Below are 25,883 nucleotides of genomic sequence, written 5' to 3'. Positions count from 1 at the left end.
TGCTCTGCACACACAAGCTTTTTAGCTAGCTATGTCGAGCTAATTGTAAAAAGATAATTTGATTTCAGAGGTTTAAAAAGGAAGAGAAAGGAACAATATAAACTGATACTCTTTTGGTTCGAACCGGTTCAGAACTTGATTTTGCTGGTCAGAACAGTGGAACGAAACCAACAAAAATGATGGTTCTGTTCAGAATGAAACAATTGGAAAATAATTTAGGTTCCAACCCCTGAGTTAAAGTGTATGTATGTGCCTGCCTAAATGTTGACGTATGATTGATTGAGTGCATCTTAAGTCGTTTAGGTAAGAGCAGCGCTGAGTTGCAAAAGCTATGTGTTGTTGTCTATAGTGATATACAGTAGCCTAAGTGTATTTTCTTATTTTACATTTATGTAGTTATGTACTTGAGTTGTTAATGTCTATTGTCGTTTTTGTATTACGTCGTATTTTTGTGTGGACCCCAGGAAGAGGCGATGCTGTGTTAGGGATCCTAATAAAATCCAAAAATTATGCAGCTCCCTTCATTATCTATACAGAATACCCCATAATGACAAAGCATAACAGTTTTTTGAAAATATTTGCTTATTTATTACAAATTAAAAACTGAAATGTAATTTATATAAGTATTCAGACCCTTTACTCAGTACTGTGTTTAAGCACCTTTGGCAGCGATTACAACCTCAAGTCTTCTTGGGTATGACACAACAAGCTTGGCATACTTGTATTTGGGAAATTTCTCCCATTCTTCTCTGCAGATCCTCTCAAGCTCTGTCAGGTTGGATGGGGAGCGTTGCTGCACAACTATTTTCATGTCTCTCAAGATATGTTAGATCGGGTTCAAGTCCGGGCTCTGGCTGGACCACTGAAGGACATTCAGAGACTTGTCCTGAAGCCACTTCAGTGTTGTCTTGGCTGTGTGCTTAGGGTTGTTGTCCTGTTGAAGGTGAACCTTCGCCCCAGTCTGAGATCCTGGGAGCTCTGGAGTAGGTTTTCATTAAGGATCTCTCTGTACTTTGCTCCATTCATCTTTTCCTCGATCTTGACTAGTCTCCCAGTTGCTGCCGCTGAAAAACATCCCCACAGCATGGTGCTGCCACCAACATGCTTCACTGTAGGGATGGTGCCAGGTTTCTTCCAGACGTGATGCTTGGAATTCAAGCCAAAGAGTTCAATCTTGGTTTCATCAGACCAGAGAATCTCTCACAGTTCTGGACCATTTCCGGAGACCTTCTCCCCTACCTCACCTCGCTCATCAACTCATCCTTGACCGCTGGCTACGTCCCTTCCGTCTTCAAGAGAGCGAGAGTTGCACCCCTTCTGAAAAAACCTACACTCGATCCCTCCGATATCAACAACTACAGACCAGTATCCCTTCTTTCTTTTCTCTCCAAAACTCTTGAACGTGCCGTCCTTGGCCAGCTCTCCTGCTATCTCTCTCAGAATGACCTTCTTGATCCTAATCAGTCAGGTTTCAAGACTGGGCATTCAACTGAGACTGCTCTTCTCTGTGTCACGGAGGCTCTCCGCACTGCTAAAGCTAACTCTCTCTCCTCTGCTCTCATCCTTCTAGACCTATCTGCTGCCTTTGATACCGTGAACCATCAGATCCTCCTTTCCACCCTCTCTGAGCTGGGCATCTCCGGCGCGGCCCACGCTTGGATTGCGTCCTACCTGACAGGTCGCTCCTTCCAGGTGGCGTGGCGAGAATCTGTCTCCGCACCACGTGCTCTCACCACTGGTGTCCCCCAGGGCTCTGTTCTAGGCCCTCTCCTATTCTCACTATACACCAAGTCACTTGGCTCGGTCATATCCTCACATGGTCTCTCCTATCATTGCTACGCAGACGACACACAATTAATCTTCTCCTTTCCCCCTTCTGATAACCAGGTGGCGAATCGCATCTCTGCATGTCTGGCAGACATATCAGTGTGGATGACGGCTCACCACCTCAAGCTGAACCTCGGCAAGACGGAGCTGCTCCTCCTCCCGGGGAAGGACTGCCCGTTCCATGATCTCACCATAACGGTTGACAACTCCCTTGTGTCCTCCTCCCAGAGTGCTAAGAACCTTGGCGTGACCCTGGACAACACCCTGTTGTTCTCCACTAACATCAAGGCGGTGACCCGATCCTGTAGGTTCATGCTCTACAACATTCGCAGAGTACGACCCTGCCTCACACAGGAAGCGGCGCAGGTCCTAGTCCAGGCACTTGTCATCTCCCGTCTGGATTACTGCAACTCGCTGTTGGCTGGGCTCCCTGCCTGTGCCATTAAACCCCTACAACTCATCCAGAACGCCGCAGCCCGTCTGGTGTTCAACCTTCCCAAGTTCTCTCAAGTCACCCCGCTCCTCCGCTCTCTCCACTGGCTTCCAGTTGAAGCTCGCATCCGCTACAAGTCCATGGTGCTTGCCTACGGAGCTGTGAGGGGAACGGCACCTCCGTACCTTCAGGCTCTGATCAGGCCCTACACCCAAACAAGGGCACTGCGTTCATCCACCTCTGGCCTGCTCGCCTCCCTACCTCTGCGGAAGCACAGTTCCCGCTCAGCCCAGTCCAAACTGTTCGCTGCTCTGGCACCCCAATGGTGGAACAAGCTCCCTCACGACGCCAGGACAGCGGAGTCAATCACCACCTTCCGGAGACACCTGAAACCCCACCTCTTTAAGGAATACCTGGGATAGGATAAAGTAATCCTTCTAACCCCCCCCCCCCCAAAATATTTAGATGCACTATTGTAAAGTGGTTGTTCCACGGGATATCTTAAGGTGAATGCACCAATTTGTAAGTCGCTCTGGATAAGAGCGTCTGCTAAATGACTTAAATGTAAATGTAAATGTAATCTTGTTTCTCATGGTCTGAGAGTGTTTAGTTGCCTTTTGGCAAACTCCAAGTGGGCTGTCATATGCCTTTTACTCCGTCTGGCCACTCTACCATAAAGGCCTGATTGATGGAGTGCTGCAGAGATGGTTGTCCTTCTGGAATGTTCTCCTATCTCCACAGAGGAACTAGAACTCTGTCAGAGTGACCATCGGGTTCTTGGTCACCTCCCTGACCAAGGACCTTCTCCCCCTATTGCTCAGTTTGGCCGGGCAGCCAGCTCTTGGAAGAGTCTTGGTGGTTCCAAACTTCTTCCATTTAAGAATGACAGAATGCCTCGACACAATCCTGTTTCAGAGCTCTACGGACAATTCCTTTAACCTCGTGGCTTGGTTTTTGCTCTGACATTCACTGTCAAATGTGTGACCTTATATAGACAGGTGTGTGCCTTTCTAAATCATGTCCAATCAATTTAATTTACCACAGGTGCACTCAGTCAAGTTGTGTTGTCAAGTTGTGGAAACATCTCAAGGATGATCAATGGAAACAGGATGCACCTGAGCTCAATTTTGAGTCTCATAGCAAAGGGTCTGAATACTTATGTAAATAAGGTATTTCTGTATAAAAAAATTCTAAATTTGCTAAAAAAAATTCTAACCTGTTATCGCTTTGTCATTATCGGGTATTGTGTGTAGATTGATGAGGATTTTTTATTTATTTAATGCATTTTAGAATACTGCTGTAACGTAACAAAATGTGGGAAAAGTCTATGGGTTTGAACATTTTCTGAAGGCACAGTACTGCTAATTATCTTAGGCTTGAAGTGACCGTTTCAATTCATAACATTGATTTTGGGAGAAAGTTTGCAGCAGGTCCCGTGGGCTGTTTGTCAGGGTTTGAACTGGACATGAGCGATCGATAGAGTGATTAATTTGTACCTTATACTGATCTGCCCTTTTCACTTTTGCTCTTATCACTACCATCAAGCTCTCAGCATCTCTTTGTAAAGCAGTTAGTGCCATTATAGCCTGACCAAGAGTTATCTCTGGGAGAAAATACATTTCTAACAAATGCATGAACTGTGAGGAAACTCCCTCCCTATTGGGGCCTTGCTAAAAACTCGATATCCCAAATAATGTGTGTAGAATGGGTTTCAGGGCCCAGCATGTGACAACAACGTGTGAGTCTGGCACCTATCAAACTTAAAAGTCAGGGCCTTATCAATGGCTAATTATTCAGAACAAATTTGATATATAATAATTTGATATTATAGAGAAGCCATAGCCAAGTAGATTGGCTGAAGGTAAATGATACAAGCAAACAGTTTCAGGAAAATGTACTCAAACTTCTTTCATTTTGGCACGGCTTTCACACCAATCTAAAGGTGACAATTTTAATAATCAATACAAGTAAATTGACCTTTCCCTGTGGCCTTTTCCAGGAAGGATGCAGCATTGTGAGACGCCCAGCTCTTAGCAGGATTAAATTACTGCAGAGTAAACCCTGTCTCATCCGGACCGCCTCCTCTCAGTATTCTGGCCTTGCCATGGTGCCCAGACATGACATTTCACTCTCTGAGTCGCGACTCCAATATACATAAGATCTGTGGCCACATCAGAGGGATGTGGGGGAACCGACCTGGGCGCCTGCAGCTGATACACATCACAGATGGAGAAGAAGCTACAGCACCAGTATATATTTCAGACTTTCTAAATAAAACATGACTCTTATGTACTGAACAAAAAAATAAGCGCAATATGTAAAGTTTTGGTTCCATGTTTCATGAGCTAAAATAAAAGATCCCAGAAATGTTCCATTAACACAAAAAGCTTATTTCTCGACAAATGTGCACAAATTTGTTTACATCCTTGTTAGTGAGCATTTCTCCTTTGCTAAGATAATCCATCCACCTGACAGGTTTAGCATATCAAGAAGCTGATTAAACTGCATGATCATTACACAGGTGCACCTTGTGCTGGGGACAATAAAAGGCCACTCTAAAATGTGGAGTTTTGTCACACAACACAAAGCCACAGATGTCTCATGTTTTGAGGGAGCATACAATTAGCATGGTAATGTTAATTTCTGTAACATAAGCTGCCTCCAATGTTGTTTAAGAGAATCTGGCAGTACGTTCAACCGGCCTCACAACCACAGACCACGTGAAACCACGCCAGTCCAGGTCTTCCACATTTGGCTTCTTCACCTGCGGGATCGTCTGAGACCAGCCACCCAGACAGCTACACACACTGTCAGAGACCGTCTCAGGGAAGCTCATCTCTGTGCTCATCGTCCTTGCAAGGGTCTTGACCTGACTGCAGTTCGACGTCATAACTGACTTCAGTGGGCAAATGCTCACCTTCTGGAGAAGTGTGCTTTTCACGGATGAATCCCGGTTTCAACTGTAATGGGCAGATGGTAGACAGTGTGTATGGCATCGTGTGGGCGAGCGGTTTGCTGATGTCAACGTTGTGAACAGAGTGCGTCATGGTGGTGGTGGTGGGGTTATGGTATGGGCAGGCATAACCTACAGACAACAAACACAATTACATTTTATCAATGGCAATTTGAATGCACAGAGATACCGTGACGAGATCCTGAGGCCTATTGTCGTGCAGTTCATCTGCCTGTTTCAGCATGTTAATGCATGGCCCCATGTCACAAGTATCTGTACACAATTCCTGGAAGCTAAAAATGTCCCAGTTTTTCCATGTGCTGCATACTCACCAGACATGTTACCCATTGAGCATGTTTGGGATGCTATGGGTCGACGTGTACAACAGCATGTTCCAGTTCCCACCAATATCCAGCAACTTTAATTTTTTTAATAATTTTACCTTTATTTAACTAGGCAAGTCAGTTAAGAACAAATTCCTATTTTCAATGACGGCCTAGGAACAGTGGGTTAACTGCCTTGTTCAGGGGCAAAATGACAGATTTGTACCTTATCAGCTCGGGGATTTGAACTTGCAACCTTTCGGTTACTAGCCCAAAGCTCTAACCACTAGGCAAACCTGCCGCCCCCAACTTGGCTCGTTGAAGAGGAGTGGGACAACATTCCACAGACCATAGCCTGATCAACTCTATATGAAGGAGATATGTCGCGCTGCATGAGACAAAATGGTGGTCACACCAGATAGTGACAGGTTTTCTGATCCACGCCCCTACTTTTTTTAAGGTATCTGTGACTGACAGATGCATATCTGTATGTGAAATCCATAGATTAGGCCCTAATGGATTAATTTCAATTGACTGATTTCCTTATATGAACTGTAACTCAGTAAAATCGTTGAAATTGTTGCATGTTGCGTTTATATTTTTGTTCAGGGTAGAAAGCCTTTCTTGACTTAACGAGGTGGAGCCTCATTTAGGAGAGGGTTAAAATACCTAGGATTCCATGGGAAATTCCATGAAAAATGCCCATCCAAAGATTCCAGTTATTGAGAGAGAGATCAAAAGAAAGAAGAAGAAGAAGAAGAAGAAGAAGAAGAAGAAGAGGAAACGTCATGGGGCACTCTCCGGCTACTGGCTTTTTCAGGGGAAAGGCAATGATTGCGGTTCCATGTGCAGATGATAGATGGGGCAATTTGGTGCCGGTGGCTAGACCGCAGTTAGTGTGCAGCTAAGGGCACATTCTTTATGCGGCTGACCCAGAACGTTGATGGAAAGCTGGCCTAAAGCTCGTTGACAGAAAGAAAGCCTGAGGCCACTGAGAGGAGCCCTGTGTAAAGTGGAGGACAGGATTAGAAGCTGCAGGACAGGGCCTTCACCTGTGGAGACCAGTGGATTAGTGGATCTAAAAGATACATCACACAGACATTAAAACAATGATTAAGTGGCCATTTATTTGTGTAATCGCCTCGTGTAATATCTAACCCAGCAAAAGAGATTGATATGTAATGTGCCAGGAAGGTTTAACAGCTATAAGTGCAAACACATCTGTCAATACTTGACATCAACACCACTCCTCCCCACTCCACTGCTCAGCCCCCCAACAGAGAATGACATTATTCTCACTACAGCCGGCCCTCACATGTGTTTCCATCAGAGTAAGTGTGTACTTATTATATATCACTAGAACAAAATCATGCGGCAGAGGTGAGAGATTTCCAATCATACAGCAACCCATGCATGAGACTTGTACCCCTAAGGGGATGAACGTGGCATATGCTTACTGTTAAATACAAATCATTTGGAATTAATCTAATGACATTTTACAAAGATGAGGATCATTACTGAAAGTGGTATTACTGGCACATGCACTTATTCACACCTAAATGTACACACACATGCACTTATTCACACCCAAATGTACACACACATGCACTTATTCACACCTAAATGTACACACACATGCACTTATTCACACCCAAATGTACACACACATGCACTCACACATTCCTCATGCTGCATGTTGTCTTATCTTGCCCAAATGATCCTTTCCACTATCTTACATATAGTTTTTGCTGTAATGACGTCAAAAAAGCTCTCTCTCTCGCTCTCTCTCTCTCGCTCTCTCTCGCTCGCTCGCTCTCTCTCGCTCGCTCGCTCTCTCTCGCTCTCGCTCTCACTCTCTACAGCTCTACAGCTCTAACATGTGTTTCTAATGCTCTATGCATAATGGAGTGTGACAGTAATAGGGTTTTGTCTGTATCAGTGTCTAGTGGGGAGGTCTGCACTTGTACGGCTAGAATAATTGCACCTGACAGGTTTTGGATTCGTTACGGTATGAACACTTAGTGTGCCTTACCTCTGCAAACAAAAGCTTACAGAAAGGGGTTCCTGAGATCGCACAAATTACCAGTGGTGGAAAAAGTACCCAATTGTCATACTTGAGTAAAAGTACAGATACCTGAATAGAACGTTCAAATCAAATCAAAGTGTATTTGTCACGTGCGCCGAATACAACAGGTGTAGACCTTAGAGTGAAATGCTTACTTACAAGCCCTAACCAACAGTGCAATTTTTTGTAAAAAAATAGGTATTAGGTAAACAACATATGAGTAAAGAAATAAAAATAAAAAGTTAAATGACAGTGAAAATAACAGTAGCGAGGCTATATACAGGTGGTACCGGTACAGAGACAATGTGCAGGGACACCGGTTAGTCGGGCTAATTGAGGTAATATTTACATGAATGTATAGTTAACCTCTCTAGGGTAAGGGGCAGTATTTTCACATCCGGATAAAAAATGTACCCGAATTAATCTGGTTATTACTACTGCCCAGAAACTAGAATATGCATATAATTGTTTGATTTGGATAGAAAACACCGTAAAGTTTCTAAAACTGTTTGAATGGTGTCTGTGAGTATAACAGAACTCATATGGCAGGCAAAAACCAGAGAAGATTCTGTACAGGAAGTGCCCTCTCTGACCATTTCTTGGCCTTCTACACTCTCTTTATTGAAAACAAAGGATCTCTGCTGTAACGTGACACTTCCTGAGGCTCCCATAGGCTCTCAGAAGGCGCCAGAACGTTGAATGATGACTCTGCTGTCCCAGGCTGAAAAACAGTAGCGCATTTGGTAAGTGGTCAATCTGAGAACAATGAGACGGGTGCGCGTGTGCACATGAAGAGTCCATTTTAGATTTTGAGTCTTTGAAAGAAAACAGGGTTTCCCGGTCGGAATATTATCGCTTTTTTATGAGAAAAATCGCATAAAAATGGATTTTAAACAGCGTTTGACATGCTTCGAAGTACGGTAATGGAATATTTAGAATTTTTTTGTCACGAAATGCGCTCGCGCGTCACCCTTCGGATAGTGACCTGAACGCACGAACAAAATGGAGGTATTTGGACATAACTATGGATTATTTGGAACCAAAACAACATTTGTTGTTGAAGTAGAAGTCCTGGGAGTGCATTCTGACGAAGAACAGCAAAGGTAATCCAATTTTTCTAATAGTAATTCTGAGTTTAGTGAGCCCCAAACTTGGTGGGTGTCAAATTAGCTAGCCTTTGACGGCCGAGCTATGTACTCAGAATATTGCAAAATGTGCTTTCGCCGAAAAGCTATTTTAAAATCGGACATAGCGATTGCATAAAGGAGTTCTGTATCTATAATTCTTAAAATAATTGTTATGTATTTTGTCAACGTTTATCATGAGTAATTTAGTAGGAAGCCAGATTGAATTTGGCTTAACACTAATCACATCATATCAAAAGCCAAATGTCATTGACAGAAAAAAAATGTCATTGCTGCGTCACGTTGTGTCGTTGTCCTCTGGTGGCTAGCTAGATAGCAAAAATGTGCCCTTTTCTAAATTAGCCATGGATAGAGATAGGGATTGGGACTTGTGGTTTTACTTAATTCTCTGTATTGGTCAATGATTATAACAGCAATTCCGATCCAACCATAAATTCATACATTGTAACCCTGGGTTGAGAGGATGGAAGTTCAATATGTAGCTAGATGTAGAAGGTTAATGTTAACATGTTTTTCTAATTGCAAGCACGCACGCACACACACAAGCACAAACAGAAATCAGTACCATGGATAGCCACATCATATTTAGCTTATATTGATTGAACTAAATAGTTTGTCACTATATTAGACTAAGCATAGGTAATTTGCTGATTTTGAAATGTTGATGTTGAAATGGTGCTGGATGTAACGGTCATCCAAAGGAGTAGACCAAGGTGCAGGGTGGTGAGTGTTCATCTTTATTTTAAATCAGAACACACAAAATAATAAACAAATGACAGACGACCGAGGCTTCGTGCCATGGATCATCCCTACAGGCTCCGGGCCCTGGATCATCACTGGAGGCTTTGTGCCATGGATTATCACTACAGGCTCCGGGCCATGGATTATCACTGGAGGCTCGTGCCATGGATCATCCCTACAGGCTCCGGGCCATGGATCATCACTGGAGGCTTCGTGCCATGGATTATCACTACAGGCTCCGGGCCATGGATCATCACTGGAGGCTTCATGCCATGGATCATCACTGGAGGCTTCGGACCACAGATCATCACTTGAGGATTCCTACGTGGAGCTTGAACCGGTCTCACCGGACTGGGGAGACACACAGGAGACTGGGTGCGCAGAGCAGGCACAGGGTATACTGGGCCGTGGAGGCGCACTGGAGGTCTGGAGCTTAGGGCTGGCACACCCCGTCCTGGCTGGATGGTTATTTTAGCCCAGCAAGGTCGGAGCGCTGGCACAGGACGAACTGGTTTGTGCTGGTGAACAGGGGGTACCGTGTGTAGAGCTGGCGCAGGATAACCTGGGCCGAAGAGACGCACTGGAGACCAGGAACGCTGAGCCGGCACACTTCTTCCTGGCTGACGGCCAACTCTAGCACGGCAACGGTGAGGAGCTTGCACCGAGCATACCGGACTGTGAGTGCGCACTGGCGACACAGTGCGCATCACTGCATAACACGGTGCTTGCTCGGTCACTCACTCCCCACAGTAAGCACGGGGAGTTGGCTCAGGTCTCAACCCCGACCTCGCCAATCTCCCCGTGTTTGTTTCATGCAATATGCTTTGTGGACTTCACTGGATAGATGTCGCTCTCCGGTTTTGTGATGAGACAAAGATGTGGATGAATTTATTCTGCCACTGTCTTCTTATTGTCTTAGCCTTAGGCCTATATAGCACAGTGGCTAGGCATATGAACTAACAGGTTACAGAGCAAACAACACAATTATCACAACACATACTAGGTTGTAATATGGCTTTTTCCCCTGGTTTGGCTTCCCCAGTGATTTTCCACACGCACCACTACTAATTGCATATGAGTTGAAATGAGAACGTATCGATAGACATGCAATTATTCTGGTTTGAAATGTGAGCATTCAGCCACTGTTGCTGTTAAGATGGATTGACAAATGTCAACGAGTCAGAGACTTCCAATAGATCTCTGGCAACAATGGTAAGCGGACACCCAACTCCTGTCCTTAGGGCAGATAACATTACATTGCGGTAATGTAAGGAAAAAACTTGTGAAATTGTCTTGGTCCCCATAAAGTTAAGCGAGAAGATTTTCCTCCCACTGGTATCTCTTCTCTCTGTTCTCCTTCTGCTTAGCAGATTGTAACCTGGCCCGTCTGGATAATTTGTTATTTGACAGAAGCTTCTTTCCACGTTGCATTGAGTTACCCAATCTGTTTAGCAAACACACATTGTCATACAAAATAATGTCACCAACTGCTTCCTGTAATTTGTTTGCTTCTCTTCCAGTTTTTCAGAATGCGTTATGCACATGAACTCCCCCTCGTCTCCTACTCCTGATGAGGACAAATGTGAAATATATGCAAGGGTTTTGTTTTAACCCCCCTCCTTTCTGCTTACAAGGTTGGTAAGAATGATGACTTGTGTGAATTGTTGTGGCGTATGGAGGGAGCAGCAGCTTGGCTCTGTGTCCACAAGCCAATAAAGAGCATATGATATGGGCCGCAGGGCCACAGAAAGGAGAGCAGGAGATGATGGAGCGGATTGTGTGGAACTCCACTCTCCCAGCCTCCCAAGGGCCTGTCTGGATCCACAGGCAGAAGGTGGAGCATCTGCCCTGAGTGAGTGAGTGAGTGAGTGAGTGAGTGAGTGAGTGAGTGAGTGAGTGAGAGAGTGAGAGAGTGAGAGAGAGAGAGAGAGAGAGAGAGAGAGAGAATAGGTGAAAGGGAAAACAGGAGATGGATATAACTGCAACATGCAACAATTTCAAAGATTTTACTGAGTTACAGTTCCTATAAGGAAATCAGTCAATTGAAATAAATGAATTAGGCCTTAATCTATGGATTTCACATGACTGGGCAGGGGTGCAGCCATGGGTGGGCCTGGGAGGGCATAGGCCCACCTACTTGAGAGCCAGGCCAGTTAATCAGAATGAGGCCTTTATTAGACAGAAATACTCCTCAGCATCCCCCTCAGACAATCATGCAGGTGAAGAAGCCTGATGTGGAGGTTCTGGGCTGGCGTGGTAACACGTGGTCTGCAGTTGTGAGGCCGGTTGGATGTGATGCCAAATTCTCTAAAATGACGTTGGAATCAGCTTATGGTAGAGAAATTAACATTACATTCTGTGGCAACTGCTCTGGAGGACATTCCTGCAGTCAGCATGCATATTTTTTTACTGGACAAAAAAGGTGCTTTTCTTTAAAAAATGAGGACATTTCTAAGTAACCCCAAACTTTTGAACGGTAGTGCATGTGAATGGTTTGTATGGACAGTATGTCAATAGAAAAGTTATGTATAGCAGTAGTTATATAGGATGTGCCATGACAAGAATACCGTAAAACCGTATGTAAACATTATTTGCCCTTTGACACATGCGAACACACAGGTTTCATCATTCTACAGTGGTCCCTGAAGCGCACAACATTTGAGAAAAATGTGCTTTTTGTGCATATGGAACATTTCTGGTATATTTTATTTCAGCTCATGAAACATGGGACCAACACTTTACATGTTGCATTTATATTTTTGTTCAGTATAGTTCGTCGGGAGCTTCATGAAAAGTGTTTCCATGGCCGAGCAGTCTGGGGCTGTTTTCCATGGATCGGGCCGCTTAGTTCCAGTGAAGATAAATCTTAATGCTATCAATCAATCAATCAATCAAATGTATTTATAAAGCCCTTCTTACATCAGCTGATGTCACTAAGTGCTGTACAGAAACCCAGCCTAAAACCCCAAACAGCAAGCAATGCAGGTGTAGAGGCACGGTGGCAAGGAAAAACTCCCTGGAAAGGTCAGAACCTAGGAAGAAACCTAGAGAGGAACCAGGCAATGAGGGGTGGCCAGTCCTCCTCTGGCTGTGTCGGGTGGAGATTATAGCAGAACATGGCCAAGATGTTAAAATGTTCATAGATGACCAGCAGGGTCAAATAATAATAATCGCAGTGGTTGTCGAGGGTGCAACAGGTCAACACCTCAGGAGTAAATGTCAGTTGGCTCCTGCTGTCTCTAGAAAGTTGAAAACAGCAGGTCTGGGACATGTAGCAATGCTACAGCATACAATGACATTCTAAATGATTCTGTGCTTACAACTTTGTGGCAACAGTTTGGAAAAGGCCCTTTCCTGTTTCAGCATGACAATGCCCCTGCGCACAAAGCGAGGTCCATACAGAATTTTTTTTTGAGATCGTTGTGGAAGAACTTGACTGGCCTGAGCAGAGCCCTGACCTCAAGCCCATTGAACACCTTTGGGATGAATTGCAATGGCGACTGCAAGCCAGGCCTAACCACCCAACATCAGTGCCCGACCTCACCAATGCTCTTGTTGCTGAATGGAAGCAAGTCCCCTCAGCAATGTTCCAACATCTAGTGGAAAGCCTTCCCAGAGGAGTGGAGGGGGGACCAACTCCATATTAATGCCCATGATTTTGGAATGAGATGTTCGACAAGCAGGTGTCCACATACTTTGGTCATATAGTGTAGATAGATCGATAGATAGAAAGAAAATAGTGTGTGTGTGGGGGGGTATGGTTGTGTGTGAGAGAAAGAGAAAGAGAGAGAGATAAGAGTGATAGATAGGAAGTGTGTGAGAGAAGGGGAAAGAGAAGGTCCTGTATCCTATCCCAATAAGTGATTTTAAATCCCTGGACCCTATAAATGTCTGTAACAGATCTAAAGTATATAGACAAAGAGAATTCCATGCACACCCATCTACATTTTTTGTAATTTAAACACCCATCTGACTTTCTACCTACTACATACATCTTCTTTCAGTCTGTGTAAAACCTGGCAGTGTGCACTTCCATTCCATTCCATTCCTAGCCACCACGATGAACTGGATTGATATGGTATGCGTCACATGATAGAGTGAACAAAGAGAAAATCAGAAATACTTCAGATTACTTCCGCCCACAATGAGTCAATCAGTCACCATGTCCAGAACACAAATAAATAGCAGCGGCTGAATAAATCACCTGGAGTAAACTGGAGGCTGCATTTCTGCCTTCATTGCTCAAGATGACGTCCAGGAAAACAGCCTGACTCTGATGATAAAGCACACTTGATTTGACACTTAGTAAGTCTGTGGGATCGATGGCATGGCGAGAGGGCAGACTGGTCACAGAGAGAAACTACTTTGTGCCATATTTTCAGTTCCTTTAATAACCGTTTCCTGCTGGCGCAGTCCAACCCAATGAGCCCTCTCGTTGATCACAGGAAGCAGGAGAAAGTGGCTGTATGAGGCTTGTCTCTTTCACAGTTCACAAAAGATGTGCAAACAAAGCTTTTTTTTCGGCTGCTTGTACTTGTCTGTGTTGTCTCTGCTATTGTCTCAATTCTGCTGTGCACAGATGTAACTTATTATCTGGCCTCTCAGTAAATATAGCTGCCCAGTCGGGCCTTGATTTATGACTTCATTCAGCCCCTATCACTGACACATTCTTCAAAAGTTCACCTCTCATTATGTGGGAATGGGAGACTGAATTTTAATTACATTTGATGGTGGATGGTGTAATTAAGTCACTGATTGGTTTGCAAATTGCAAAATGTTAATATTCACGAAGGAATGTGATATGAAGCCGCACTCTGACCAATTAGTGTCCATCGCTGTATAGCTAGCTCTCTCTTTCTCCAGGCCATGGAGCATTATTTTCAAACTTTTATTATAGAACACACACTCTCTCTCTCGCGCTCTCTCGCTCTCTCTCGCACCCACACAAACACAAACACACACACACACACACACACACACACAAACCCTCTACTTAAATTACATTTGAGCTGAGGTATTGGAAGTTTAGGGCAACAAATCGCTTGAGACCGAGACACGAAACAGAGCATTCAAGACGTAATCTGACACCCACTTTCTTCTTTATTTATCTCTTAAGGTTCATGTCACAGTGCTCAATGTAGCAACAGTGATCAAATTTGTTAAAAGGCTTAAAAAATAATTATATGCAACAGTGGACAAATAACTTCTCAATATTAAGCACATTAATCCGCTTTACAAGGGGTGTAGAGCCTAACTGGCATACATAAGCAGCGTGTGAGTTTCAAGTTTGGGGAAGATCATTTTCACCATAAAAATGCACTTTTATAATAAAAGCATTACATGCATAATTGCATTTGCAGTCACTTTTGATAATGGTGTTTTCCCGCTAATGGAACATTCACGCTGATAGCCTACTGCCATGTGCGCATTGCTGCGCTTATAATGTGAATAAATAGCCTAATAGTTTCTCAACATTTACAGCGAAATGTTCTGATCTGTTGCGTCAGCCACATTGCATAACAAAGTTTTTGGGATGCTAGTGGTTGTATTAATTTGGGATCCATCGCATCCCACAACTGTCCCAGACTATGTTTGGAAAATGTATTTCTCGCACAGAATAGAATAGGTCAACTTCTGGAGTGTGGAGGATGGTAGATTGACATAGGCTAGTGCTTTTGCTGTTCGTTAGGTCTACTCATCTATTTGGCCGACGAAAACTAAATGTTGACAGTTCTTCCAAAATCGTCAATATGCACCTCGGAATTGCACAGTTGCGTCCCGGATGTGTCTAAGCCTGTGAAAGACCCGAAAGACCCGATCACGTGATGGAGAGCCATGTGAGTGAGAGGTGCTTCAGACGGTGCAGCACTCAAGGAGTAGGGCACAACAGTAGCATTCTGGTTCAACTGGCTGCAAAAGGCATGGCGTTTTTTAGGGTGCATTGCAGCCACTCAAAGGGGATGCCGCGGAGAAATTCTAGGCATTATCAAGTGAATGAGAGGCTGATAGTGTACAGCCTGCGCAAAAAACTACGCAGAGCTCATGCCTTTCAAGTTATTTTTTTCAAATCATCATTAGAATCACATCATGCAGCCTTACAATGTATTCAAAATCAAAACATATAGCCTAACGTTTGTAGAACAACTAAAGTTTCATTAATAACTCTAAATAAGCATGTTGGAGTACCTGTTTCTTTGTTAACCGCTCAACACAGAATAGCCGCATGTGCACACTCCCTCAAATCGTTTGGAGAAAAAATGCTTTCTGTTTTATTCAGCTTTGTTCAATTGTATTCTTCGTACTATAAAATATTTGCCATTTGGCATAGCCAGATCAGGACATAACAGATGGACAACTCAGAGTATACTATTCTGTTCTTCTGAAATAGACTACATTTTCTTCAAATCATGTTTCTTTAGACCTGCCTAAAATAAATAATGGATTTATTGTGATGGTGTAGGCTATATTACATGGATTTATTAGACTTTTTCCAAATGTAGATGTGTGGAAGCCAGGAGATACTAAATGTGTTTATGTTAATTATCGTCAGTTACCACTGACATTCACCTACTGACGAAATGTCATGAACGCCACAGCCCAACTCCTGGCACCTACTACCATACCCTGTTCAAAGGCACTTAAAACTTTTATCTTGCCCATTCACCTTCTCAATGACACATACAGAATCCATGTCTCAATTGTCTCAAGGCTTAAAAATCCTTCTTTAACCTGTCTCCTCCCCTTCATCTACACAGATTGAAGTGGATTTAACAAGTGTAATCAACAAGGGATCATAGCTTTCACCTGGATTCACCTGGTCAGTCTGTCATGGAAAGAGCAGGTGTTCTTAATGTATTGTATACTCAGTCTATACACTGGGTGTACTTGCATACTTTAATAAATGTATATACAGGGATGGAACAGGCTGCAATTGATTAATACAAATTATTATTGAATGATCAATGGACACAGCTTTGTAGAAACAAAACATATAGACTGACTCTGCTCAACAAGCTCAAACTCGAGAACGAAACGTTTGGGGGTCTGCTGCAGGCAGTGTTGCCAACTTAGCGACTTTGTCGCTATATTTAGCTAGTATTCAGACCCCTCTAGCAACACATTTTCAAAAAAGCGACTAGCGACAAATCTAGCGACTTTTTCTGGTGTTATTGGAGACTTTGGAGACTCTGACGTGAAAGCATGTATCATTCTTACTCTTCTCAATGAGCAGCGGGTGCTGCCGTGGGCCCCACCCCTGTCCCAAAGCTGTCACGTCCTGACCATGGTAACCTGTTATTTTCTATGGTAGAGTAGGTCAGGGCGTGACAGGGGGGTTTATTCTTGTCACGTCCTGACCAGTAAAGAGTTTATTTGTTATTGTAGTTTGGTCAGAACTTGGCAGGGGGTGTTTGTTTAATGTGTTTCGGGGTTTGTTGGGCAATGTTCTATGTTAGTCTATTTCTATGTCTGTGTCAAGTTTATCTATTTTTATGCTTAGTTTATTGGTTTGACCTTCAATTGGAGGCAGCTGTTTCTCGTTGCCTCTAATTGAAGGTCCTATTTAGTAGGGGTGTATTTTCATGGGTTTTTGTGGGTAGTTGTTCCATGTGTAGCTGTATGTCTCACAGGACTGTTTTTTCGTCGTTGTTGTTTTGACCTGTTGGTGCTAGGGGGCAGTATTTGCACGGCCGGATAAAAAACGTACCCAATTTAAACTGGTTACTACTCTTGCCCAGAAACGAGAATATGCATATAATTTGTAGATTTGGATAGAAAACACTCTAAAATTTCTAAAACTGTTTGAATGGTGTCTGTGAGTATAACAGAACTCATATGGCAGGCCAAAACCTGAGAAGATTCCATACAGGAAGTGCCCTGTCTGACAATTTGTTGTCCTTCAGTTGCATCTCTATCGAAAATACAGCATCTCTGTTGTAACAGAGAGGGGGGGGCACACGGGGAGTTTGGCAGAGTCAGGGTGGAGACGTGAGCCAACTCCCCGTGCTTACCAGGGGGAGCGAGTGAAGAAGCAAGCACCTTGTTATGCGGTGATGCGCATTCAGTGCGCATTCACAGCCCGGTGCGATCTGTGCCCGCGCACCGCATTCACTGTGCTAGGTTGAGCATTCAGCCAGGAAGGGTGGTGCCAGCTCAGCGCTCCTGGTCTCCAGTTCGCCATCTCGGTCCAGGATATCCTGCGCTGGCGCTGCGCACTGTGTCGCCACTGCGCACTGTCGCCACTGTGTGTTCACAGCCCAGTTCGTCCTGTGCCAGCTCCCCGCGTTTGCCGGGCAAAAGTAAGCATCCAGCCAAGACGGGTTGTGCCAGCTATACGCTCGAGACCTCCGGTGCGCCTCCACGGCCCAGTATATCCTGTGTCTGCCCCACGTACTTGGCCTCCAGTAAGTCTATCCAGCCTGGTTCGTCCTGTTCCTGCTCCCTGCACTCGCCCTGAGGTGCGTGTTACTAGTCTGGCGTCATCTGTGCCAGCCCCACGCATCAGGCCTCCAGTGCGCATTCCCAGTCCAGAGCTTCCGGCGACAGCTCCCAGTCCAGAGTCTCCGGCGACAGCTCCCAGTCCAGAGCTTCCGGCAACGTTCTACAGTCCGGAACCTCCTGAGACGGCCTGCAGCCCGGAACCTCCGGCGGCGGCCTGCAGTCCGGAGCCTCCTGAGACGGCCTGCGGCCCGGAGCCTCCTGAGACGGCCTGCGGCCCGGAGCCTCCTGAGACGGCCTGCAGCCCGGAACCTCCGGCGGCGGCCTGCAGCCTGGAACCTCCGGCGGCAACCTGCAGCCCGGAACCTCCAGCGATGATCTACGGTCCGGTGGCACAGAAGCAGAGGGATCAGCGGGCGGAGCGGGGGTTACGCCCCGAACCAGAGCCGCCTCCTATACTGGAGGATGCGCTGGATGATAAGGTTCTGGGTACTGCACCAGAGCCGCCATAGACACTGGTTACCCTCCCTACCCTCCCTTTTGTTTTTTAGTTATTGTGTTTTTTTAGTTGCATTCGGAGTCTGCACCTTTGGGGGGGGGTACTGTCACGTCCTGACCATGGTAAGCTGTTATTTTCTATGGTAGACTAGGTCAGGGTGTGACAGAGGGGTTTATTCTATGTGTTCTATTTCTATGTTCTTAGGTTCTAGTTTTTGAATTTCTATGTTGGTTTGTTTGGGATGATCTCCAATTAGAGGCAGCTGGTCCTCATTGTCTCTAATTGGAGATCATACTTAAGTAGGGGTTTTTCTTCCTGGGTTTTGTGGGTGATTATTTTTGAGTAGTATTTGTTTCTCCTCTGCGTCACGGTTTGTTGTTTTGTCTATTCAGTTATTTGATGTATTGCATAGTTTCACAGAGTAAATAAAATGTGGAACTACACACATGCTGCGCCTTGGTCCTCTCCTTTTGACAGCCGTGACAAAAGCACTCACAGGGCAGCCCAGTCCTCGCGCAGTAGTCCCTCCCAGCTGCAGTCAGAGCAGGAGATGTTCACCCCTCCGCGTCCAGACTGCAAATGAATCGTGCATGCGGGAAGCCACCGCTGGCTGATCTGGGTACTGCTTACATTTAAAAAAAACAATTAACTTGAATTAGGGCCAGACTAGTTACCACCATTATCTCACATTGCCATTGACAGTTTTTTCTATTGTCTCTTTTTGGTCCATCTAGATTGCGAATGTAGATTGTATACCATTTTTTTTAATGTTATGGTTAAAAATGTTCATGTTTTACTGTTGTTGTTGTAGGCTCCTAAGTGGATCATAAGGTTAAAAACCAAACCAAATTAAGAAAAATAAACAAAAAAAACTAAAAACATTTTTTTTATATATAAAAAAATAAAAAACTAAGTAACTCTGCCAGAGTGTCTCTTTTGGGTCACTTTGCCGGTCCCAAACCCGGATAAAGGAGGAGGGTTGGAATTGTGACATAAAAAAAACAAGAATCGACAGAAGAAAGTTCATTTGTAGTTCTAAACATATTTAGGGTGTTTTTTTACTCACTTTTTGTCTCTCCCACGACATTATTCCTCTCTCCTACAGTGTCCATCACAATTACATGCACATGGCCAATTATGCAAATTAGGTGATGACGTCATTTAGTGACTTCTAGCAACTTTTAGGACAGCCAATAGCTACTTTCCTTACTGAGGAGTTGGCAACACTGGTGCAGGTCGCGAGCCATATTGTGCTTATCCCTCACAGGCAGTCAAGCAATTACTTTCCGCCATGAGCCGTTCACAATCTAGTCCGGTTGCTGCCGCAACTAGACCTCGTTTCAAAGGTATCAATAAATAATCTTATTTGTATGCCTAGCAATCACAAATGTACATTGTTTGAAGGACACTTTTAGAAGTCTGTAAGCCCCCTATGATGAACGAGATGGTTGTAGACTCAGGATTCTTTACAGGTTTTATGTCATCGTCCGGCAGTAGGGGGTCCCAGCCTGCTCTGGGCACCACTGAATCAAATGAAGGAAATTAGTCAAAATATTTGTTATTTTGACTGAATGATTTAAAGAGATCAGTAAGTAAAAAGATCCAAACTTCCCATCACTAGTCGAGACTGTGTGTTAAATCACAGACCAAGCGTTAGCGTTTCTATTGATGCAACGGAAAGCCACTGTATATCATTGAGCCCATATCAGCCTTTACCAGAGTGTTTATTTGACAGGTCATTACAAACATTTCCATAGTAGCATACAGTAACGGGGAAAAAAACGAATGGTACGAGCAAGGGTGAGAAAGAGTCGCCAGTGTAAAAGGAAAGCAATCAAACCAGCGAGATTTGAGTAACAACTAGATTTTGCACCCATCAAACATTGGAAATCGATGGCTGAAAAGGAGAGATGAACAAGTGGGCAGGATTTGCATATTGCTAGCATAATGGAGTTTATTTAAGCACACCTGAATAACAAATGAGTCTATAAAACATGATATTGTTGTTTGTTTGAATCAGACTTTTATATGATTAAAAATGAACTGCACTGAAATTGTCCTGCACCTTTCTGTCCAATAGGCTATGTACCTTGGTATCATCTGTGGTGGTGTGTTGTTGAACATAAATATTTGAGGGTTGGATCCACATAGACATGTTTGTCCCAAAACCATACTGCTGCTTAAGTTTCTCTCAAGCTGGGTTCTCACTATGATAGAAGTCTGGTCACATTAACTTGTTATGGATAGGGGGCAGTATTTTCACGGCCGGATAAAAAACGTACCCGATTTAATCTGGTTATTACTCCTGCCCAGAAACTAGAATATGCATATAATTAGTAGCTTTGGATAGAAAACACTCCAAAGTGGTGTCTGTGAGTATAACAGAACTCAAATGGCAGGCCAAAACCTGAGAAGATTCTGTACAGGAAGTACCCTGTCTGACCATTTCTTGGCCTTCTTTGTCATCTCTATCCAAAACAGAGGATCTCTGCTGTAACGTGACACTTTCTAAGGCTCCCATAGGCTCTCAGAAGGCGCCAGAATGTTGAATGATGACTCTGCAGTCTCTGGCTGAAAAACAGTAGCGCATTTGGATAGTGGTCGATCTGAGAACAATGAGACGGGGGTGCGCGCATGCACGTGAAGAGTCCATTTTACATTTTCAGTCCTTGAACGTAAACAACGACTCCCGGTCGGAATATTATCGCTATTTTACGAGAAAAATCGCATAAAAATTTATTTTAAACAGCGTTTGACATGCTTGGAAGTACGTTAATGGAATATTTAGAATTTTTTTGTCACGAAATGCGCCGGCGTGTCACCCTTCGTTACCCTTCAGATAGTGTCTTGAACGCACGAACAAAACGCCGCTATTTGGATATAACTATGGATTATTTGGAACCAAACCAAACTTGTTGAAGTATAAGTCCTGGGAGTGCATGCTGACGAAGAACAGCAAAGGTAATCCAATTTTTCTTATAGTAAATCTGAGTTTGGTGAGTACCAAACTTGGTGGGTGTCAAAATAGCTAGCCTGTGATGGCCGGGCTATCTACTCAGAATATTGCAAAATGTGCTTTCACCGAAAGCTATTTTAAAATCGGACACCGCGATTGCATAAAGGAGTTCTCTATCTATAATTCTTAAAATAATTGTTATGTTTTTTGTGAACGTTTATCGTGAGTAATTTAGTAAATTCACCGGAAGTGTTCGGTGGGAATGCTAGTTCTGAACGTCACATGCTAATGTAAAAAGCTGTTTTTTGATATAAATATGAACTTGATTGAACAAAACATGCATGTATTGTATAACATAATGTCCTAGGAGTGTCATCTGATGAAGATCATCAAAGGTTAGTGCTGCATTTAGCTGTGGTTTTGGTTTTTGTGACATTATATGCTAGCTTGAAAAATGGGTGTCTGATTATTTCTAGCTGGGTACTCTCCTGACATAATCTAATGTTTTGCTTTCGTTGTAAAGCCTTTTTGAAATCGGACAGTGTGGTTAGATAAAGGAGAGTCTTGTCTTTAAAATGGTGTTAAATAGTCATATGTTTGAAAAATTGAAGTTTTCGGATTTTCGAGGAGTTTGTATTTCGCGCCACGCCCTATCATTGGATATTGGACCGGTGTTCCGCTAGCGGAATGTCTAGATGTAAGAGGTTAACTAAGAGTGTATGCATCCTTCCACACAACCAGTCCGAAGGCTCACACACACATATGCACACAGAGCATGGCACTGCACGGCATGACACACACACAAACATACACACAGTTACAATCACCAGCCTAGCCCATACATACACCACCTCTGGCCCTTAGCTCTACAAACACAGTCCTGCCACAGACACACATATCCCAAATCCAATCCAGAAGAAGGCAACACAAACCAAAGTGCTCAAGGGATGACAGATCCCCACTGCTCCTGTGGCGTGACGAGTCGTGAGCAGGCTGCTGCTGCTGCTTGAAACCTCTTTCAGATTGGCCATCCTCCTCTCTCCCTGCTGGCAGGAAGATGGCCGCCCTATCTCACTAGATCCACCCTCCAGAGGGTGTTATGTTGAGATGTGAAATGTCCATTCCACACGCATGCTTCAGACAACACAACAACACATAAGTCGAACATTCTCAATCTTATCCTCATTATCGTGTGCTTTCTCTCCCATGCCCAGCCTATTTAGTCATGGGTGAAAAAAAAGCATTGTTTACTTTACAGTGCTCGTGGGTGTTAGAAACAATTCACAATTCTTTGACTTTGAAATCCCAATCTGAATGTGTCTGTCTTTTGACCTGTCAGTGTAAAATGCCGCTACTGTGGTGGTTTATTTCATGCTCACTGTTGAGGTTAGACAGGTGTGTGAGTGTGTGAGTGTGTGGAGGAAAAGAAAACAACATCATGCTTAAGGCATAGTTGTCTGCAAGAAGAACCAGCTCTTCTTTCTTCGGGGTTAGCATGCTGAGGGAGAGTGTTGCATCCCCGGTTAACCTCTTAAAATGTCATGGCAAAATGTATATTTCCGCCTTAATAGACATACCCAAAAGTAACTGCTAATCATGTGTAATTACATGATTCTGACATGCAAAAACATGGTATTTTTAGAAAGAAGACATCTGGGAGATTGTGGTGAGGAAATGATCAGAAGATAGATAGGAGTTACATAGTTCGGAATACAAAAGATCAAGCACACACAAAATAACTGTTTTTTTGTTTTTTTGTTTTGTAAGTTATCTTTCATTAACAGCTATAAGTGAATTATTGATGACCAGAGCTGGAAACACATCAGATGGCTTCCACAACAGGTGAACAATATCAGAAAAAAATGGGATCGATAGACAGAACAACTAGAAATGGGCTGATGTTTTAGTAAGTGGTGTCAGGTGTGGTCACGTGACAATTCCAAGTGTCCCTAAACCTCTCCAAAGTGGCATATGTCTCTAAATTAGATAATTCCAGTGCTATTAGATATTTGCAATCACTAAATGCTATGTGTGTAGTACAAAAACACAATTTCTACCATATCAACCTCACTCAAACATTGTGGCGGTGTTATGGGGTATCAAGGGTACATTCAAGAGTCATTTCAACCTCTACAAAGTGTCCGAATGTGGTAATTGCACTGATTTTGCACACTGGATGTGCCTAAAAGTAATTTTTCAATACAAAAATGAAATTTCTACAAAACCAACCTCTCTCAAATATTGTGGTGGTGTCGGGGGTCATACAGGGGATATCCAAGTGTTTTTTCAACCTCTCCAAAGTGCCTGAATGTTTAGCCTAGGCCTATCCAATGTATTGGTCCCACATACAAATGAACTGCTTACAAAAACAATATAGAACCAACAGATATACGCTATCGTTCAAAAGTTTGGGGTCACGTAGAAATGTCCTTGGTTTTTAAAGAAAAGCACATTTTTTTGTCCATTAAAATAACATAAAATTGATCAGAAATACAGCGTAGACATTGTTAATGTTGTAAATGACTATTGTAGCAAGAAACACCAGTCGCAACGTCAACAGTGAAGAGGCGACTCCGGGATGCTGGCCTTCTAGGCAGAGTTGCAATGAAAAAGCCATATCTCAGACTGGCCAATAAAAATAAAAGATTAAGATGGGCAAAAGAACACAGACTGGACAGAGGAACTCTGCCTAGAAGGCCAGCATCCTGGAGACGCCTCTTCACTATTGACGTTGAGACTGGTGTTTTGCGGGTACTATTTAATGAAGCTTCCAGTTGAGGACTTGTGAGGCGTCTGTTTCTCAAACTAGACACTCTAATGTACTTGTCCTCTTGCTCAATTGGGCACAGGGGCCTCCCACTCCTCTTTCTATTCTGATTAGAGACAGTTTGCGCTGTTCTGTGAAGGGACTAGTACACAGCTTTGTACCAGATCTTCAGTTTCTTGGCAATTTCTCGGATGGAATAGCCTTCATTTCTCAGAACAAGAATATACTCTTTCAGAAGAAAGTGCTTTGTTTCTGGCCATTTTGAGCCTGTAATCAAACCCACAAATGCTTATGCTCCAGATGCTCAACTAGTCTAAAGGCCAGTTTTATTGCTTCTTCAATCAGAACAACAGTTTTCAGCTGTGCTAGCATAATTGCAAAAGGGTTTTCTAATGATCAATTAGCCTTTTAAATTGATAAACTTGGATTAGCTAACACAGCGTGCCATTGGAACACAGGAGTGTTGGTTGCTGATAATGGGCCTCTGCATTCCTATGTAGATATTCCATAAAAAATCTGCCGTTTCCAGCTACAATAGTCATTTACAACATTAACAATGTCTACAATGTATTTCTGATCAATTTGATGTTATTTTAATGAACAAAAAATGTACTTTTCTTTCAAAAACAAGGACATTTCTAAGTGACCCAAAACTTTTGAACAGTAGCGTAAAGTAATGATGGTCTGTCGTTTGTCTTTGCTTATTTGAGCTAGTTTTAGAAATTGCAGCCCAAATAAATGCTTCACAGAGTTCAAGTAACAGACACATCTCAACATCAACTGTTCAGAGGAGACTTTGTGAATCAGACCTTCATGGTCAAATTGCTGCCAATAAACCACTACTAAAGGACACCAATAAGAAGAAGAGACTTTCTTGGGCCAAGAAACACGAGCAATGGACATTAGACCAGTGGAAATCTGTCCATTGGTCTGATGAGTCCATATTTGAGATTTTTGGTTTCAACCGCCATGTCTTTGTGAGACGCAGAGTGGGAACAGATGATCTCTGGTGTGGGGGCTGTGCTTTGGCAAAGTGGGTGGGTTTTTATCCTACCTGTTTGGCCCTGTCCAGGGGTTTCATCGGATGGGGCCACAGGGTCTCCTGACCCCTCCTGTCTCAGCCTCCAGTATTTATGCTGCAGTAGTTTATGTGTCGGGGGGTTAGGGTCAGTCTGTCACATCTGGAGTATTTCTCTTGTCTTTTCCGGTGTCCTGTGTGAATTTAAATATGCTCTCTCTAATTCTCTCTTTCTCTTTCTTTCTTTCTCTCTCTCGGAGGACCTGAGCCCTAGGACCATGCCTCAGGACTACCTGGCTTGATGACTCCTTGCTGTCCCCAGTTCACCTGGCCGTGCTGCTGCTCCAGTTCCAACTGTTCTGCCTGCAGCTATGGAACCCTGACCTGTTCACCGGATGTGCTACCTGTCCCAGACCTGTTGTCCCAGACCTGCTGGAACCCTGACCTACTCACCGGACGTGCTACCTGTCCCAGACCTGCTGTTTTCAACTCTCTAGAGACAGCAGGAGCGGTAGAGATACTCTCAAAGATCGGCTATGAAAAAGCCAACTGACACTTACTCTTGTGTTACTGACTTGTTGCACCCTCGACAACTACTATGATTATTATTATTTGACAATGCTGGTCATTTATGAACATTTGAACATCTAGGAAATGTGCTGTTATAATCTCCACCCGGAACAGCCAGAAGAGGACTGGCCACCCCTCATAGCCTGGTTC

Source organism: Salmo trutta, chromosome 12 (genome assembly GCF_901001165.1).
Source record: "Salmo trutta chromosome 12, fSalTru1.1, whole genome shotgun sequence".
NCBI lineage: Eukaryota > Metazoa > Chordata > Actinopteri > Salmoniformes > Salmonidae > Salmo > Salmo trutta.
This window is presented reverse-complemented; position numbering follows the sequence as displayed.